The sequence below is a fragment of the Suncus etruscus genome, chromosome 2 (assembly GCF_024139225.1).
Source record: "Suncus etruscus isolate mSunEtr1 chromosome 2, mSunEtr1.pri.cur, whole genome shotgun sequence".
Classification (NCBI taxonomy): domain Eukaryota; kingdom Metazoa; phylum Chordata; class Mammalia; order Eulipotyphla; family Soricidae; genus Suncus; species Suncus etruscus.
Window position 1 is genome coordinate 138,747,576 of NC_064849.1, and position 7,917 is coordinate 138,755,492.

General features: G+C 34.3%; 1 non-coding gene across 1 annotated transcript; it reads right to left on the reverse strand.

The window, feature by feature from the left end:
* Positions 1-3,871: 3,871 nt before the first annotated feature.
* LOC126003170 (U6 spliceosomal RNA) lies at positions 3,872-3,978 on the reverse strand. Its single transcript, XR_007493706.1, has one exon. It is a non-coding gene; the product is annotated as a U6 spliceosomal RNA (small nuclear RNA).
* Between the last annotated feature and the right edge of the window lie 3,939 nt (positions 3,979-7,917).

The following is a 7,917-nucleotide window of genomic DNA, read 5'->3' on the forward strand; positions in this document are numbered from 1 at the left end:
TTCAAACTCTGTGTTGTGTTTTCTCCAAGCTCTTCTGAGAGTGGAGAGTATTAATCTGAGTGAAATGACTCAGAGGGAGATAGACACGCATAGATTGATCATACTCAGTTGTGGTATATAAATAAAGACCAATGTAAGACCCTAAGGCAATAAAGAGAGAGTCAGGATTATTTCAAAGTAGAAAAGTTTCCCCTTTTTTGGATAGGACTATTGGTTTATTTGTTGCTGAATATGTTCATGCTTTATGTATCCTGGTTAAGAAGGGCAATGCAATGTTTTTCAGATTTATTTGGAAAATTTAAAAACAGAGTGTAACACACTCATGAAAGAACACAGGCTTCTCCAAAGGCAGACAGAGTCCCAGTACCTACCAGTGTGAATATATGAAAGCACATATCTCAAGAGGGTAGGTAGATGTGGGCGACATGTGCTTAAGCACCATATGTGAGGGCCAGCAGCATGCATATGTGCATCACCTACAAAAGGCCCCTGAATTATATATGTTGATTTTTTTTTGGTTAATGGGTCACACCTGGTTTCTTTCAGGGATTATTCCTGGCTATGCACCCAGAAATTGCTCCTGGTTTAGGTGACTATATGAGATGTCGGGGATCGAACTCAGGTTCGACCTGGGTCAGCTGTGTGCAATGCAAATGCCCTACCATTCTGCTATCACTCCAATCCCTGTGTTATCACCCCTGTGCAAATCACTCCGGCCCTATGCTGAAATTTTTAATGATGAATCAATTTGGATGCCTCTTGTGAAAATTTCTCACAGTAAGACAACTGACAACATTCTATAGTTTTATAAACTTGATCACTCCAATAAAGGACAATTCTACTTGAGTTGTATATGTATATATAGGATAATTCTACTTGAGTTGTTTTGTATATATATATATATATATGTATATATACTATTTTATTATCTTTTCTAGAAGTAGGATTATTTGCAATTTATACAAAAACACCAATAATTTTGAATAAATAATAAATCATATTTTGTTTTATTACAAATATTCTATTAAGTATTATATACTATACGCTTTCAATTTGAGTTACTTTTGTACTGCAAAGGAACTTATTAATGTTGTCTATAAAATGTATTTTCTTAAACAACATGAATAATAGCTAAGTTGGGTTAATTATGAAAAAAATTAAATTACTCTGTTATCACTCTGGGGATTGTGGCAAGAAAAAAATCTTTCTCTGCAAAATAAATTTTTTTTTGCTTTTATTGGGCCACACCCAGTGATGCTCAGGGGTTACTCCTGGCTATGTGCTCAGAAATTGCTCCCATAAAGAAGTGATACTTTTGATATCTATTTGTTTTTTCTAAAAAAAGTCTTTTGCTTCAAATTAAAATTTTTAAAATAATTTTTATTGTGACCAAAGGGAATTACAAATCTTTCACAGCAACAGTAATATTTAAGGTACATGGTGACAATAAATCAGAGTCATTCCCACTACCGTGTTGCCCTCCCTTCACCCCTATTCCCAGCATGCATCCCATATCTCCCTCTCTTCTCTCCCCCCCCCCACCCTGGTCTACTAGTTAAAAGCTCCTCTCTGTGTATAGCTTGTTGAAGATTGGGTATTGATCCTGTTGACATTGACTTTGGATTTGGTGTTTGAATCTGATAATTTTTTTATTTCCACTCAATGTTCATTTGACTGTTTGGTCTTGGTACCCTCCATTTTTTCCCCTTCAATTCATGATTTAGAACAAGATGATTCATGTTATGTGGTTCTGTTGGAAACAAACAACTACAATAAAAACCTGGGAGGGTTCCTTCTAGAGTTTATAAATATAAATTTTTTAATAAAATTCTTCTTTTGAAAGCAGAAAGGGAAGAAGAAAAAAGAACAAAACTAAAACAAAAACAAAGACCAAAAAAAAAAAATCAGCATCTACCAAAAATCAAAGCACCCAGCTACTAAAAACAATCACTATCATATAATAACCATGAGAACGAAAGTAAGTAAAACAATTGAAATAATAAAAAAAAAAAGAAAGAAAAAATAGAAAAGAGAAGAAAAAGAAAAAAATAGTGTGGCAAGTCTTTGTGCCTTTTTTTTGTAGGCGCAGTAAGTATTGGTGAAATTAGACAGGGAATTCCCTTAGCAAATTAAAATTTAAAAAAATTCTGCTATTGTTATTTAGAAGAATGATGGAATGGAAACAATTTTAGTTTGACAATTTAGTGTCATAGTAAAAGTAAAAAAAAATTGGAGTTATAGAAACCAAAGTTCCAAGTCATGATTTACTTCTTCAACATTGCTTATTATTGGTAAATTTACTCCATTTTTTTAATGGTATTTGGCCACACCAGTAACACTCAGAAATTATTCCTGGCTATGAGCTCAGAAATCGCTTCTGGCTTGGGGGCCATATGGGATGCCGGGAATAGAACCAAGGTCTGTCCTAGGCTAGCACATGCACCTTAAGACCAGTGCCACTGCTCTGGTCCCAAATTTACTCCCTATTGGTATTTTCAATTTTTTCTTTAACAAAACATAAATTACAATAATAACCATATAAATGGGTTATTGTGGAGAGCAAGTAGATGATTACAAACTACTTAGTACCAGTAAAGTTTAGAATGCATTAGCTTCTAATATTTTTAGTAGTATAATGGGTAATGTATGGACCTTTGAATCTGATAAGCTTTCTTAATTTTTATAATTTTAATCAGAATTTTAATATTTTAAAGATGACACACACCTTTATTTTGGGGGGGAGGGTGCACCCCCAGCGATGCTCAGAACTTATTCCTGGCTCTGGCTCAGAAATGCTCCTGGCAGACTCAGAGGACCATATGGGATTCAGTAATCCCTGAGCACAAAACCAGGAGAAATCGCTGAGCACTGCCATGTACATCCAAACCAAAACCAAACAAAGCTCTTAAGAATCAACTTTAGTGTAAGCATATGTCCAAGATTTAATCAATACATTTAAAAAAAACACACACACATAGTTTTCGGGGCTGGAGAGATAGCATGGAGGTAGGGCATTTGCCTTGCATGCAGAAGGATGGTGGTTCAAATATCGGCATCCTATATGGTCACCCGAGCTTGCCAGGAGCGATTTCTGAGCATAGAGTAACCAGGAGTAACCCCTGAGCGCTGCCAGGTGTGACCCAAAAAACCCCAAAAACAAACAAACAAAAACATAGTTTACTAAGGAGATAGAGCAGAGAGAGAGACATTAGTGGGTCTAGACTTTGGGTCGTTAGTGAATGAACATTGACACTGATTGGTTGGTTTGGAATTGGAACATCAAATACCCTAATTTCTGTTATAAATAGCTCTGTTAATCAGGGTACCTAAATAAAAATAAAGTTTTAAAAGACACATTTTTCCTCTAAATAAAAGATTTCATGTATTTTTAAAATGGAGTTAAATTAATTTATAAAGCTGTGTAAGTTTGAGGTATATAAATTCGCATTTCTTCAAAGACACTAAAATCTCAAAACACCAACCACCAAACTATACATAACCCATCACAACAATTCTGTACCCTTTGCTCCTATCACCCCCTCCCCAGTAACCTCAGTTTTGTTTTCAGAATTCACTGGTTTGTTTTTGCCTTGCTTCGTTTATTGTCCATGTGTGAGTAAAACCAGCTAGTATTTGTCTTTGTCCTTCTTACCCACTCAGTCACTTAGCTTTCTCCTTCAAGATCCATTGTTGTAAGTGAAAGACTTTACCATTTTTTTTTCAAGAACTGAGTAGTATTCCATTATGTGCAAATATCATATCTTTTTATCAAATCAGCTATCAGTAAGTACTTTGGTCATTTCCATATCCTGACTGTTGTAAATCATTCTACAATAAATTTGGGTACATATGTATTTTTTTTTATTTTTCAAAAAATATGGAACACTTCACGTATTTGCATGCCATCCTTGCGCAGGGGCCATGCTAATTTTCTCTGTATTGTTCCAATTTTAGTATATGTGCTGCCAAAGAGAGCATCATTATGTATTTTTGAACTAATATTTTTGTGTTCATGGGTACCAATGGAATAGTTGGATCATATTACATAAATTTTTAATTTTGTGAGGACTCTCCATGCTATTTTCATAATGTATTTACCTATTTATATCCTCACCAATAGTGTGTGAGATTAATAAAACAACATTTAATTTATATCATTTAACTGACAAAAGAAAAACGATTTTATCCTATTTCATTTATTTTTATAATAATATCTTTTTTTAAACACCATGATTAAAAACATGTTTATAGTTGGGTTTCGGCCATAAAAAGTACACCCTCTTCACCAGAGCAACCTTTTCACTACCAGTGCCCCTCACTTCCTCCTCTCCCACCCCCTGCCTGTCTTCAAGATAGAAAAAAAATTTTTTTGGTCATTAACAAGTAACTTTAAGTCATTAACATATAATTTTTCTTTTGATTGTACAAAATTTGAATACATAGATTTGATACATTTAGTGAAGCCATATAGAATCTTTTCTGAGACTTTTGGAACATATGAATATAACAAGAATTATTTGGGCTTTATTCAGTAGTAATTGTTGTTTTATTTTCATCCCTATTGTTAGATCAGTAATTTTCAACACTAAAATTCAACACTTTAGAATTTCCTGAAAGGCTTTTGCCTGAGACTCATCTTGAATATTCTTACTTATTTGGTTTTATGTTTCTGGGAATATCTGGATTAGACTAGATTCTATTTTAAGATATCTCAATATTTCTTTGTCTCTTTCTACTTTGCAATGGAGTTTCATCTCCTAAAAGCTACCCTTGTTTCTTTTGGGAGAGCTGGGGTTATTTACAGTATCAACTCTCAATGCCTTAAAAGAAAAAGATTTTATGACTTATGGGATTATATATCCTCATCACCTTAGTAGAAGGACTTTATTTCCTGGAATCCCCAACTCCAGAATCCAGGCTGACCGTCATTCATCTTTCTGAAATGTTGCTGACTGGGGGATCCGTAAATGAGGCCACAGGGAAAGATAATATTGTAAAGTAAGTGTGTAGCCCAGAAGTAACATATGTGATATTTTCTTGAGACACTTTGGTCAGAGTTAGTCACCTGGCTGTGCCAAACTGCAATGAGTGGGCTATATATATATATATATATATATATATATATATATATACACACACACACACACACAAGTTTACTATGTGCTAGAAGTCAAAGGTAAAGTAATAGCAAATAGAACCAATATCTACACAATTAACAACCACTTAACGATTTTTCTTCTCTTTTTATATTCCCCATTGCTCTTATTTGTACCACATAGAGATTATTTATTTTTGTAACATTTAACATTTTGAATATGAAAGGGACATTATAAAATCATTTAATTTAACATCCCTTCAAATTGTGGTTATTAAACTCAAGATTGATTCTAATCTGTCTATCTCTAAACAAAGTGATCAACCAGAAAATATTGCCAACTTGTCCCCATTAGAGGACAAACTTACTGTTTGAGTGCTGACTTCCTTGGAAGAAATGCATTTCTACATCCAGCTGATCTGAATGTACTCATCCTTAAGAGGTCTTACATTTTATAGCGTATTTGCAGCATGGTTCCCTCAGATTCCCTTCTGGGCTTGTGACTATTAGCACTTCAGTGATATTAATAGCTCCTAAGGAAAAAAGCCTGTTGGAGAAAGCAGTATAATCTAAGGTATTTCAAGGCTTTATTGGATTCTTTATTACCATGAAAGAACCTCAAGAGACATTAGACTAATAAGCCCAGACATGATAATCACATCCCGTGCAGGCAGAAATTATGCTTATTCTCTAGAGAAGTAGCAGCAAGGTGGGTCACAGCCTGGATGGCATTTTATGTTAATATTAATCGAGATTCCAGTTCTAGTGAATCTGAGTTGTTTTTGATGTTGTCTTAGCAGTTGAGGGTCAAAGCAAAGATAAATAAAGGTGCTTTATTTAGCACTGATAAACAATGCTTTGGGTGGACTTGGATTCCTTATTCTATTGTAAAGAACAAAAACCCTTTTGTCTGTGTTCTTTTTGGACTCTTCAGAATCTGTGACCATCTGAAAACCTCTCCATGATTGTGGAACATATTTTAACCTGGAAATCTATGAATAGGTTTCTAGGCCTCTTTTTAATTTTACAGTGTATGTCTTGGAAATTTCAAACAGATTTGCCTCTCCTAACTATTTTTTTGTGTGTGGAGTAAACCATGAAGAAATACTTGATGAGTGGGTGAAATGACGAATACTCTCAACCTCACAAACTATTAGGACTCAACTTCTCAAGCATCATATCTAATTATCCTCTCTCCTTCCATTTCAATTCAGGAATCCCAAGGTTAAGGCAAAGCAGCTGAATAAATAGTATTCTTGGTAGATATTCATTTACTACCATTTTTTTATGTTTATGTAACAGTAGTATACAAAGGAGAGGGTTTCCAAAATTGGCCCCTTTCATGGCCAAAAAAGATGTAGTCTTCAAAGAAAGGATATGGTGTACTATTTGTATTGCAATGGTGTTGAGAGAAATAATAGAAGACCTTTTGTCTGATGGCTCTTAAAATATAGATCATTCTTTAAGTTGAGGGAAACTTGAGGTGAATCAAAGTTCAGTTGATCTGGTTGCCCAGGTAGCTAGAGAGTAAAAAGCATGAGAATGTGTGGATGATGTGGGCTGTATGCTGTTTGTAGACATGTAGACATGTTCTTTGGATCAAGACTGTAAGTTTAAAATTTGTAGAATAATAATTATGGAATCACTCATGCAATCTAAACACTAGTTCTGGGATTTTTCAAGACAGTTGTCCTAAGTAGTCCTAGGATTATGGATTTATTCCATATATATGCTTCATAGCAACTTGATTGTTTTAGTTAAGTTTTAGATAAAAGATGATAATCAAATTTATCATATAATAGTAACTGAATTCTAAGATCCTTTCCTTGTTAAGGATGGAGAAGAGTTGAGGAAGTAGTGATCACATGCTTTGGTTTTAAGTGACAAAATCTAACCCCAACTTGTTTGTTAAAAGGCAATATAAAACAATTGTGTTATGGAAAGGGTACCTCAGGTACCTACAGTCTAAGCCTGTCTAGTTCTGTCTAGTTTATTTTCTTCTTCACTTTTTTCAGTCTAATGCTTTATTTCCTCATGCTGACCCTATGAAAAGATAGATTCTGTTTGTTACTCCTCCCGACTTTACACCTGAGAAGCACCAACTCTCATTTATGCCTTTGCAAAATATCTGAGGATGGACTGTTAGTGACATAGTCAATTATGTTTTCCTCCTTTTGATGGTCTTGATGGTCCTCTTGACTATCTCCAGTAGGTATTTGTGATTGTGTTTAGAATGAGGCAAAAGTTCTCTTTGAGGCAAACTAAGTTGTGAAAATTCATGGATATATTGGTCTCACAGCTGATTTCACTAGGGCCAACAAAAGGGGATGCCACTACTGAATACCTTTGCCCAGCTGTACAGATTCTCAAATTTCTGGAACTTGTAACTGCTTGTTTGGCCTCAGAACACTTCCATAATTTTAGTACTGACTTCTAGCAGAAATACTCCACAGTAGATATAAAATTATCATTTTAGTCACATAATTTTAACAAATAAAACCAAAAAAACAATAGAATTTTCAACTAGTAATAAACAGCTTAGTAAACCTTCAAACACTAACATAATGACATTATTGAATATATGACAATGTCACAAATTTTCTTTTAATTAATTTTTGATAATTTCATTATCATTATTTTAACTAGCAATACTAAGTAAATTATTCATACCTGCCATGGGGCAGGTTTTGGGAAGGTTGGGAAATGGGGGAACAAAAAGGATTAGTATGATAATAATATACAGAGACAATATAAGCGAGGGCTAGAAACCAGCACATGCTAGAAAGCTTGGAACAAATAGTGGAGAAGTTCAGTCAGACCAG